The sequence below is a fragment of the Mauremys mutica genome, chromosome 7, assembly GCF_020497125.1.
Source record: "Mauremys mutica isolate MM-2020 ecotype Southern chromosome 7, ASM2049712v1, whole genome shotgun sequence".
Classification (NCBI taxonomy): Eukaryota; Metazoa; Chordata; order Testudines; family Geoemydidae; genus Mauremys; species Mauremys mutica.
Window position 1 is genome coordinate 81,886,960 of NC_059078.1, and position 12,803 is coordinate 81,899,762.

The 12,803-nt window shown below is 43.0% G+C and overlaps 1 long non-coding RNA gene across 2 annotated transcripts in view; it reads right to left on the bottom strand.

Moving 5' to 3' along the window:
• Nucleotides 1-557: 557 nt before the first annotated feature.
• Nucleotides 558-12,803, bottom strand: part of LOC123374402 — a 97,175-nt gene continuing 84,929 nt past the window's right edge. For both annotated transcript variants that reach the window (XR_006581097.1, XR_006581093.1), the window contains exon 5: nt 558-1,015. This is a non-coding gene — a long non-coding RNA (uncharacterized LOC123374402). The remainder of the gene's footprint in view (nt 1,016-12,803) is intronic.

Genomic DNA, 12,803 nt, shown 5'->3' on the forward strand with positions numbered 1-12,803 from the left:
TGTCACTGAACACATTCTAGGTCACACTTTATGCCAAACACATCTGTCTTGCCCCCTGCAAGTTCTCCCATGCACAGCATATATTTTTGCCACAGTACTTTAAGATAAAACAAAAGATGGCAGTTTAACAGATTATTTCCTGAAAAATACAGAAATAGTGTTGTACAGCTGTTAAAAAAGAAATCCCTGTAACCAAACAGTTAAAACTGAACTCAGTATCATAGAATGAGGTAGCTTGTTTTAACAGACATCCCCATTTCTTCGTCCTCCAGTCCCCAAAAAGGGAGCAAAACAGTCTGTTTTTCCAGAGAATGACCACACTTCTCTTGGATGTTTGATTGGAACCTATGATACCTGATAAACTACAAGGATACCATAGAGGACAGTCATATTAGCCAAACTCATGCAGCTACTGTCTAATCTGAAAATCCCAGAAACCACCAGTTTTAGCATCTGAAACACTAGGTTCTCCACTTCTCTTACTGCTTTTCTGTTATTCAATGATTCAAGAACAATTAAAATTGTTCTCAGTAGGGCAGACCCAACAGATATTCCACCACGTATGCACCATATGCGTGAGAGTGGTTTTTGCACTGGGAATAGGCATGACAGGATCCCAGTCTCTCCACTTTCCTAAATTCTTTTAATCACCACACAAAATTATCTTTCCAGGTCCACTATTGTGGGGTAATCCACACGTGCAGTCTCTCTACAAGTAAGATTTCTAGGCAGATATTCATTCTCCATAGTCTGAATCCCTAAGGACAAGGCTTCCAATTTGTTGTTATAGTTTGCTCAGAGATTCCTGCAGGGAGTCAAGTCTTGTGGATCAAGTTCATGCTTTGGAACATGGTCTGCTGAAGATCCAGGAACATGAGGTGTTCACTGTGCCACTATTAGTTCCAACTGGTTTTTCCACTGTAGGCTTCAGTACTATGGGGGAGAGACGAGCGCCGTGTGCAGGAAAAGGAACCTTGCTTTTCTGTGTTCTCACTGCCAATTGCTTGCAGAGTCTCTAAGACAAATTGCATAACAAGCACAAACGAGAGTTTAAAAACATAAGAATTGTTGAACTCTGAAACAGCATCTGACCTGCAGTTTACACGTGCCCCCTTCTTCAGCCATTTATATAAGAACCAGATGTACTCTGTTTCTTCTGTAATTCAACCTAGGCTTCAGAGTGCTTAAAATACCCCCACAACAGCAGCATCCTATTATCTTAAATAGAATTTATTAAACCGATAATTTATGTGTGCAAAAGCATCAGCTTCCAGCAAATTATTAATCAGATGACTAGCTCTATGTTACCATCTGCTCACTCACAATGTCGGCTTTCATAATATTTCACCTAATAAGTCTGAAGTAGTTATGAATAAACAAATACAGTGTAAACTAAGCTGTTCACTATTAAGTTACAGCATGTTAAAAGTCCATGCAACAATCAGAGCTACTGAAACTAAGCTACTGAGAGTTGCGTTTGCAGAGGCAAAAGGACACCGTTTGCATTGTTAGCAACCGCACCTTACTTTGTGTTACTAGTATTATTTTCTGTTTGGGGTTTTAATTTTTTTCTTATTGATCAATCATATCCTATGAATTAATTATATGATACTTGCAGTTCCAGAAACTGATAAAACTGCAATATGTTTTTACTGGGAGCAGCACAGTGACACTGCACTTTGGCTGATAATTAACTGAATCCTCGCTCATGATATTTTCTGATGTCATATGATAGCTCTCAAACTCAATATGCTTTAAGCATATATGAATGCAATCGGGGCATCATTTGCTAGGAGGCAAGAAGCGACAGCTGCTCCCCAGATCTTGGTTGGCCTCCCCAGATTGTTCATAGTTCTGTGTGTTCCATTATGTCGTCCACTTTTTACAGCACCCAGACTTTGCAGGATATAATATAACCACATACAATGTTTTAGCTGCTGACACAACTTTACCCGCTCTTTGTGACTGCCATAATACTTATAACTGCAAAGATTCAGCACGCCTGGAAAATGTGTGTATAGGAAGAACCCCTTGGCTAGCACCCTGCCATCTAACTTCCATATCCAGCAATATTATAACTGAGAGATCCCTAGCCTTGTAGGGTCTGAGTAGGCCTCTGTTAAGACCAGACACTAGCCTGCCTATGACACTGTAATAGAATTATGAACATTCCCTTGCAAAAGTAAAACTACCATAATACTATAACATCTATACATATATTTTATAGTATTAGATATTTCTGAGCCTCACATTAACAAAATGGAAATACTGCAACCAATTTATAAATGTAGCAAAGGGTCAATGTTTTAACTAATTTTCAATTAATAATTTTAATAATAAGCTTTACGTATCCCTGATAAATGTAGCAGTAGTATGAACTATAAAAAGAATACAACTGTTATTAGTACTTTCAATACAGGCTGTAGTATTGTAATAAATATTAGAAAGGGGGACAGTGTGTGTTAACTGAATTTTACATTTCTAAATTATTTTTTGAGGGGCTTTATTATTATTATTAACTTACGAACTGATATGAAGCTTTGCCCCTGAAATTGTTAACCAGTGAGATTTCTTCATAGCTCATTTAAGTTTAATTCCTATGAAGCAATGAAATAGCCTTCATTCCAAGTACAGATTGCAAATCTAGCCTATATTTAATATTGCTTTTGTAAAGGGGGGGAACACCTCAATAAATACACCATTTGTGACAGTAGCTTGTGTCTGAAGCACAAGCTACATTTTTTACACTAATAGTACAAGTCTGAATAAATATTATCGCCATTTGTGTGACAGTCCTCTGGCAAAGCAGAATTGGCCTGGTGTCAGCCAGAGATAATGGGGGAATCCCCTTAACAGTGTCACACTAGCTGAACAGCCATAATGAGACCAATGGGAAGAGCCTTCTGTTTTATAAGCAATATTAATTGCAGTCCTGTCAAAGAAGGCATAATTCAAGATAAAAATAGGTAAAATGTAGGGGAATTGGATTTCATTCCTCTTTATTACCCACCTTTCCCCTCCCCACTCCGATTACAAATTTGCCTGCAGGATCCTGGCTCTGCCCACTGCAGATCTAAGTACTCTAGGTGGGTAACACACTAGCTCTGAAGAACAATATGCCGTGTTATATAATCAGCTGAACACCAGAAGAATTTAGGGATTTTTGCTATGGCTTTCAGCAATTCTGTTTTTCATTTTAAATACTACATCACCTAGCAGATATTTTTATTTGTAAAGTGCAAAGGGAACTTGCCTGAAAGAGGAGTTAGCATTCTTGGGCATCTACACATGGTTTTGTAAAATGTACTATTTCGTGATCTCCTTACCAATGATCCTATAAACACTTATGCATTTGCTTAACTTTAGATATTACTTCAATCAGATTATTCACATGCTTAAGAACATGCTTAACTGTACATAGGTGTTTTGATGGGTTGGAGCTGGGAGTCGGGCAGCTCAGGGAGCCACCTGGCCCAGGAATCTAGAAATCCTAAGGCATGTGGTGAGGCTGCCCCCAGCTGCAGACCATGGAAGCCCATCCCAGGACCTCCAGGATCTCAGCTCCTCAGAGCTTTGAAGACGGGAGGTCCACCGAACCAGCTGTTGTCCAGCGGACCCTCCACAGGCAAGCCGCGGAAGGCAGCCTGTCTGCCGCCCTCGCGGCGCCGGCAGAGCGCCCCCAGCGGCTTGCCGCCCCAAGCATGCGCTTGGCGTGCTGGGGCCTGGAGCCACCCCTGGGCATGGTGTGGTTGCCCTGGAGCTGTAGACCCTGAAAGCTGTGGGGTTCCTGGCCCCGGACCCAGCACAGTCCACATGGCAAGTCTGCCCCAGAGCCACAGACCCTGAAAACCTGGGCCTGACAGGCAAGCTGGCAAGGAACTAGGCAGGGTTTTGTTGAATTCTGCCTATGATTAGACAAAAGTTTGTCGAAGCAGACTCACATTTTGGGTTCAATTAACCGGTATTTTTCATCAGAAAGTTTCTGACCTGCTCTGTTTGGGAGCTTGGCTCCATTATGCTTTGCAGCATCAGTTTGCACTGTCTCAGAAGCTACATCATAGGGACTTCCCTATGCACTTCCTAGTCCTTCTGCCTCTCCTTCATGCACTGTTTCTGCTCCCTTGTTTAGTGGACCCCAGATTCTAAACTCCTGAAGATGTGTTCTCGCTTGACCATTTCTTCTTCCTTCTGTAGAAGGTCAGTTTTTTTCACCAGGCATGGAATGGGGTATCTCTCAAAGAATACCCCAGCCAATGTTGCTGATTTTGTTAGATTTATAAGCTTAGTGGACAGGAAAAGGTACCAGAAAATTTCCTACAAAGTTCCCATATTAATAAAAGTATGAAATGGGTCAGACTTTCTTCATGGTCATGCTTTAGGATGGTTCAGCAGCTCCCAGCATGGTGAGTATATTGTGGGCACTTTTCAAAACCTCTAGCTGTGGAAGTTGGGGGAGGAGTAGGGGGACGGATGACGGGCTGGTCGGAATATATTCTTTCATTCAGAGACTGTGACAATAAGCTTTTCAAGAGTATCATATTGTCTTAATTTCAAGAATACCCCAAATATACGTGGTGCTTTATGGACAAATTAAGTAAATAAATATAGTTCTCTAACCTGTCTCTTCATACCTTGACCTTGAAAGGGTCCTATAAAATATTCTTAGTCCAGTGAAATATTTTAAATTTCTGAAAGACCTTAATTCCCATTAACTACAAGAGTTTAAAAATAAAGTGCAAATATATTCACCACAATTTGATACCCATATTTTGGCCTATCTCCTCATAAAGCTGAAGAAGTTCCAACAGTGAGCAGAAGTAGCATCTTTTCACTTCTGTAGCACCAGTCACTTACCAACCCTGCCAGGAAGCACAGTTTCCCTCCAGCTTTGTGAATGCTGCATGCTGCACCCACACAACTAACACATACTGAAGAACATCCTTTTATCTTGTTGACTCTGATCACATACTAGCAAAGAATTCCGCTACATTGCAATTAATCAAGTAACCTGCTTCTAGCTTTGATGTGCAATACAGTGGACAGGATAAACAGAAGACATGCTGCCATGCTACTCATCTCTGTTTGTAGTGTTCAGTGGGAGAAATATCCATGTATGCTTTGGAATGTTTACACCCTATGGTCCAGTCAATACTCGCAACTAGCCAAATTTAGGCAAACTCTCAGGAGAAACTGCCAATCAGAGAAGAATGGTGTCTTTAGACGAAAACTCAACTCTCACAAAATAAGCCAAAAAACAGAGGTTATATGCTTTTCAGTTTACTGACAAACTAAGGGTCTGATCCTGCACACAAATCTGTGTGGCAGACCCTTGCCCTTAAGAGCATCAGCACCTCAATGCCACAAGATGCTGTAAACCCATTTCATATTTTGGCTAAGAAATGTGGTCTTATACATTGGCTTGTGGATTATGGTATTTTTAAATGTATTCACTATTTTGTTTTTCCGGGAAGTGTAAAATGCCTTGACATCAGATAATCCTATGGACATCTGATACAGAATAATACCTCTTACTTTAACATTTCAGAATTCCAAAGCATCCCAGGAACATGGAACTGCAAGAAGCACGATTCTATCTGTCACAAATGACTAAATCCATTTCCCTGTTATGAACCTCAAGTCTTCTATGCAATGCCTCAGAGCCACGTGTTAGGCCCAATCCTCCATTCCTTAATGAAGTTAATGGTAGATTTGCCTAAATAAGCACAGCAAGATAGGGTCCATTCTCCTTGAATGCTACATTTTGCTTTGAATTTTAAATCAGCCTGAAAGTTTGTGTGAAACATGTCATCTAGCCCCTTGTAAGCTAACATCTGAGGAAGCTGTGTGTTATTCCAGCTAAAGCCAGAATAATTTATGCTCATGAAATTATCTTAAAGGCAAGACTACTCCAACAGAAAGACAGGAATAAAGTATAGTAACTCCTCTCTTAACGTTGTCCCGGTTAACGTTGTTTCATTGTTACGTTGCTGATCTATTAGAGACAGGGGGGAAAGTAACTTACAGGACTTACCGGTACTGCTGGAGTCCTGAGGGGTGGCGTGGCCTCTCCCTGAAGAGGCGTGGCCTCTCAAGATTTAAAGGCCCTGGGGAACCAGCTGTGGCTGGGAGCCCCAGGGCCTGTAAATCAACCAGGGGCTCCCAGCTGCAGAGGTGGCTGGGAGCCCCCCAGGGCTCAGGGGCAAACTAAAGGGCCCAAGGCTCTGGCCGCCAGGGGGAACCCCGAGCTTTGCGGGGCTGAGGCAGGGATTTAAAGGGCCCAGAGCTCCTGCCACTGAGGGAAGCCCAGAGCCCTTTAAATCCTGGCCCCAGCCCGGCTGCCAAAGCCGTGGCCGGGATTCAAAGGGCTCTGGGCTGCCCGCAGCCGTGGGGAGCTTTGAGCCCTTTAAATGCCCCCCTCGGCCCAGCTGCTGGAGCCACGGCCGGGATTCAAAGAGCTCTGGGCTGCCCGCAGTCCCCGCCGTGGAAGTCAATGCGGTCCAGCACAGCATGCTGGCTCTTGCCGGTATGCTGTACCAGACCAGACCGGCTTACTTTCACCTCTCACTGTATGTATGTGTATGTGTATGAATGTGTCACAAATAATGCAGCTGCAGCCTGCCTCCAACCAGCAGCAACCCCAGCAACCGGCCCCTGTGGGCTGCTGCCTGCAGAGAGCCAGCAGGTGCCGCTGGGCTGGGTCTGCCAAGGAGTAAGTAACCAAGGCAAAAAACACAGCCAGCCAGCCAGGGAGGGAGCTGGGGGGTGAGGGGGAAGGGGAAGTCAGGGGTGAATGAAGGACAACTGGAATAGCCTTCATGAAATATACAAGATATTTAGAGAAAGTTTTGTCAATTTCAGCCTCTGCACTCTGCAGGCAGGACAAAACAAAAAGAGATCAGAGATTGCACCCGCTGTCCTAAGGACATTTCAGGTGTTTAAATCAATATATAAAGAGGATTGGAATGAAAACTACTATTTCTTTCAAAGAAGGCACAATAATTTCCCTGAATATTCAGTTTTCCCCTCCAATCCCTTTGTGGTTTTGTCTATGGGGGCTATTTGCTTTCCCTGTGAATCTTTAGTTGCTTTAGCAAAATTGCTTTGCCCAAAATAAACCCTAATCATCATGACACATCTTTCCACCATGTTCTCCTTGGTTTTTGTGTTGTTTTTTTTTAAACAGTAACATTTCAAAGAGGATCTGCAAGCAGTTTGGACATCACAACCATGATCCTCTGCTGGGGAGGGAGATAGATTTGAACTTGGAAATGGTTCCTGATTTTGATTGTGTTTAGGAGATCCCCTCATCCCGGGGGCAGAAAAGAACTGCCCCTGCCGTGGTCACACACACCCAACAACTGGGAGTGAAATTAACAAGGATGCCAGAAATGGCTCCTAACTCCGGGCACTGAACTGCACAGGGAACTGCTGAGTTTAAACTGTTCTTTTGCAGGCAGCAGCAGCAGGCATCTCAGCCAGTGTCCCTATTGCAAGCTAGAGCCTAGAGGAGAACCCCTGCTGGGGGTCAGGGGGAGGAATGCAGAGCCTTGTCTGCAGCCTGGCTGGAGGAGGGGGAGGGAGGAGCTGAGAATCATAGAATCATAGAATCATAGAACTTAAGATCAGAAGGGACCATTATGATCATCTAGTCTGACCTCCCGCAAGATGCAGGCCACAAAAGCTGACCCACCCACTCCTGAAATAATTCTCTCCCTTGACTCAGCTGTTGAAGTCCCCAAATCCTGATTTAAAGACTTCAAGTAGCAGATAATCCTCCAGCAAGCGACCCCTGCCCCATGCTGCGGAGGAAGGCGAAAAACCTCCAGGGCCACATCTACCCTGGAGGAAAATTCCTTCCCGACCCCAAATATGGTGATCAGCTGAACCCCGAGCATGCGGGCAAGACTCTCCAGCCAGACACTCAGGAAAAAGACTTTCAATATCCCAACATTGACCCTCGGCGCTAATTACCAGTGGCCGCACGTTATTGACCTATTGACTAAATCACGTTATCCTATCAAACCATTCCTTCCATAAACTTATCAAGCTTAATCTTAAAGCCAGAGAGGTCCTTCGCCCCCACTGTTTCCCTCGGTAGGCTGTTCCAGAATTTCACTCCCCTGATGGTTAGAAACCTTCGTCTAGAACATAAGAACATAAGAACATAAGAAAGGCCGTACCGGGTCAGACCAAAGGTCCATCTAGCCCAGTATCTGTCTACCGACAGCGGCCAATGCCAGGTGCCCCTGAGGGAGTGAACCTAACAGGCAATGATCAAGCGATCTCTCTCCTGCCATCCATCTCCATCCTCTGACGAACAGAGGCTAGGGACACCATTCTTACCCATCCTGGCTAATAGCCATTTATGGACTTAGCCACCATGAATTTATCCAGTCCCCTTTTAAACATTGTTATAGTCCTAGCCTTCACAACCTCCTCAGGTAAGGAGTTCCACAAGTTGACTGTGCGCTGCGTGAAGAAGAACTTCCTTTTATTTGTTTTAAACCTGCTGCCTATTAATTTCATTTGGTGACCCCTAGTTCTTGTATTATGGGAATAAGTAAATAACTTTTCCTTATCCACTTTCTCAACATCACTCATGATTTTATATACCTCTATCATGTCCCCCCTTAGTCTTCTCTTTTCCAAACTGAAGAGTCCTAGCCTCTTTAATCTTTCCTCATATGGGACCCTCTCTAAACCCCTAATCATTTTAGTTGCTCTTTTCTGAACCTTTTCTAGTGCTAGAATATCTTTTTTGAGGTGAGGAGACCACATCTGTACACAGTATTCAAGATGTGGGCATACCATGGATTTATATAAGGGCAATAATATATTCTCAGTCTTATTCTCTATCCCCTTTTTAATGATTCCTAACATCCTGTTTGCTTTTTTGACCGCCTCTGCACACTGCGTGGACATCTTCAGAGAACTATCCACGATAACTCCAAGATCTTTTTCCTGACTCGTTGTAGCTAAATTAGCCCCCATCATGTTGTATGTATAGTTGGGGTTATTTTTTCCAATGTGCATTACTTTACATTTATCCACATTAAATTTCATTTGCCATTTTGTTGCCCAATCACTTAGTTTTGTGAGATCTTTTTGAAGTTCTTCACAATCTGCTTTGGTCTTAACTATCTTGAGTAGTTTAGTATCATCTGCAAACTTTGCCACCTCACTGTTTACCCCTTTCTCCAGATCATTTATGAATAAATTGAATAGGATTGGTCCTAGGACTGACCCTTGGGGAACACCACTAGTTACCCCTCTCCATTCTGAGAATTTACCATTAATTCCTACCCTTTGTTCCCTGTCCTTTAACCAGTTCTCAATCCATGAAAGGACCTTTCCTTTTATCCCATGACAGCTTAATTTATGTAAGAGCCTTTGGTGAGGGACCTTGTCAAAGGCTTTCTGGAAATCTAAGTACACTATGTCCACTGGATCCCCCTTGTCCACATGTTTGTTGACCCCTTCAAAGAACTCTAATAGATTAGTAAGACACGATTTCCCTTTACAGAAACCATGTTGACTATTGCTCAAGAGTTTATGTTTTTCTATGTGTCTGACAATTTTATTCTTTACTATTGTTTCAACTAATTTGCCTGGTACCGACGTTAGACTTACCGGTCTGTAATTGCCGGGATCACCCCTAGAGCCCTTTTTAAATATTGGCGTTACATTAGCTAACTTCCAGTCATTGGGTACCGAAGCCGATTTAAAGGACAGGTTACAAACCTTAGTTAATAGTTCCGCAACTTCACATTTGAGTTCTTTCAGAACTTGTCTAATTACAAGCCTAAACTTCCCGACTGCCAATTTATATCCATTTGTTCTCGTGTCCACATTAGTACTGAGCTGAAATAATTCCTCTCCCTCCCTGGTATTTATCCCTCTGATATATTTAAAGAGAGCAATCATATCTCCTCTCAACCTTCTTTTGGTTAAGGAAAACAAACCGAGCTCCTCAAGTCTCCTTTCATACGACAGGCTTTCCATTCCTCGAATCATTCTAGTGGCCCTTCTTTGTACCTGTTCCAGTTTGAATTCATCCTTCTTAAACATGGGAGACCAAAACTGCACACAGTACTCCAAATGAGGTCTCACCAACGCCTTGTATAACGGGGCTAGCACTTCCTTATCTCTACTAGAAATACCTCGCCTAATGCATCCCAAGACCGCATTAGCTTTTTTAACGGCCACATCACATTGCCGACTCATAGTCATCCTGCGATCAACCAGGACTCCGAGGTCCTTCTCCTCTTCCGTTACTTCCAACTGGTGCGTCCCCATCTTATAACTAAAATTCCTGTTAGTCATCCCTAAATGCATAACCTTATACTTCTCACTATTGAATTTCATCCTATTACTAATACTCCAGTTTACAAGGTCATCCAAATCTCCCTGGAGGATATCCCGATCCTTCTCCGAATTGGCAATACCTCCCAACTTCGTGTCATCCGCAAACTTTATCAGCCCACTCCTACTTTTGGTTCCAAGGTCAGTGATAAATTGATTGAATAAGATCGGACCCAAAACCGAACCTTGAGGAACTCCACTGGTAACCTCCCTCCAACTCGACAGATCACCTTTCAATACGACCCGTTGTAGTCTCCCCTTTAACCAGTTCCTTATCCACCTCTGGATTTTCATTTCGATCCCCATCTTTTCCAATTTAACCAGTAATTCTTCATGCGGTACCGTATCAAACGCCTTACTGAAATCAAGATATATTGGATCCACCGCATTTCCCTTGTCTAAAAAATCTGTTACTTTCTCAAAGAAGGAGATCAGGTTGGTTTGGCACGATCTACCTTTCGTAAAACCATGTTGTAATTTGTTCCAATTGCCATTGACCTCAAGGTCCGTAACTACTCTCTCCTTTAATATTTTTTCCATGACTTTACATACTACAGATGTTAAACTAACAGGCCTGTAGTTACCCGGGTCACTTTTTTTCCCCTTCTTGAAAATAGGAACTATATTAGCTAATCTCCAGTCAAACGGTACAACCCCCGAGTTTAGAGATTCGTTAAAAATTATCACTAACAGGCTTGCAATTTCACTCGCCAATTCCTTTAATATTCTAGAATGAAGATTATCCGGGCTGCCTGATTTACTACCGTTAAGCTGTTCAAGTTTGGCTTCTACCTCGGATACTGTAATTTCCAACCCCGCACCTTCATTCCCATCAGTCACTCTGCCACTATTCCTAAACCCTTCATTAGCCTCATTAAAGACCGAGGCAAAATATTCGTTTAGGTATTGTGCCATGCCTAGCTTATCCTTAATCTCCACTCCGTTTACAGTTTTAAGCGGTCCCACTTCTTCTTTCTTGGTTTTCTTCCTATTTATACGGCTAAAAAACCTTTTACTATTGGTTTTAATTCCCTTCGCAAGGTCCATCTCTACCCGGCTTTTGGCCTTTCTCACTGCATCCCTACACCATCTGACCTCAATAAGGTAGGTTTCTTTGCTGATCCCTCCCATCTTCCACTCCTTGTACGCTTTCTGTTTTTTCTTAATCATCCCTCTGAGACGCTTGCTTATCCAGCTCGGTCTAAAACTGCTACCTACGGACCATTTTCCCTTTCTCGGGATACAGGCCTCTGACAGCTCCTGCAACTTCAACCTGAAATAATCCCAGGCATCTTCCGCCTTTAGATCCCTAAATATGTTAGTCCAATCCACTTCCCTAACTAGTCGCCTTAATTTAGTAAAGTTAGCCCTTTTGAAATCGTAAACCTTAGTCTCAGATGCAATTTTGTTTATCCCTCCATTTATTTTGAACCGAATTAGCTCATCATCACTCGAGCCAAGGTTGTCCCCTACAACCATTTCCTCAACAAGGTCCTCACTACTCACCAAAACCAAATCTAAAATGGCATCCCCCCTCGTCAGTTCAGCAACTACTTGATGAAGGAATTCATCAGCTATCACGTCTAGGAAAAGCTGAGCTCTATTATTATTACTAGCATTTGTTCCCCAATCTATATCCGGGAAGTTAAAGTCTCCCATGATCATACAGTTCCTATTAGTATTTACCTCCTTAAAAACATTAAAGAGTTCTCTATCCATATCCAGGCTAGATCCCGGCGGTCTATAGCACACCCCAATCACTATCCCAGGGGAGGCTCTAGTAGTTTTCTTCCCTAATGTGACCATTGCCCAAACAGACTCCGTATTATCCATTCCATTACTAGTTATTTCATTACAGTTTACCTCATTATTGACATACAATGCTACTCCCCTACCTTTACCTTTGTTTCGGTCTTTCCTAAACAGCACATACCCTTCCATACCTGTACTCCAATCATGACTACCGTTCCACCATGTTTCGGTTATTCCTACGATATCCGGTTTCAATTCTCGGACCAGGAGCTCCAATTCCTCCATTTTGTTACCTAGGCTTCTCGCATTGGTGAACAAACATCCTAATTTTTGCTGTTTGGCTTCTCTCACCTTTGTTACCCAATTTGGTAGGGACACAGTACCACCAGTATGACCTATTGGTCTAGTATCCATCCCCCCCCTTCCTTATGTCCAAACCCCTCCCTCTGGCTATATCCGTTCTTATCCTGTTGTCCTCCCTCTCAATGTTTAAATTTGGCGTGGAGAGTGCCTGGACATCTCCCAACCGTCTCCCCCCAATACCTAGTTTAAAGCTCTTTTGATCAGATGAGCCAGCCTTCCTCCTAGAAGTCTATTTCCTTCCCTACTCAGGTAGAGCCCATCCTGTGAGAACAGAGAAACCAATGTGACAGTGAGTTTTCCCCTTCCACCTGCTTTTATTAGCTCTG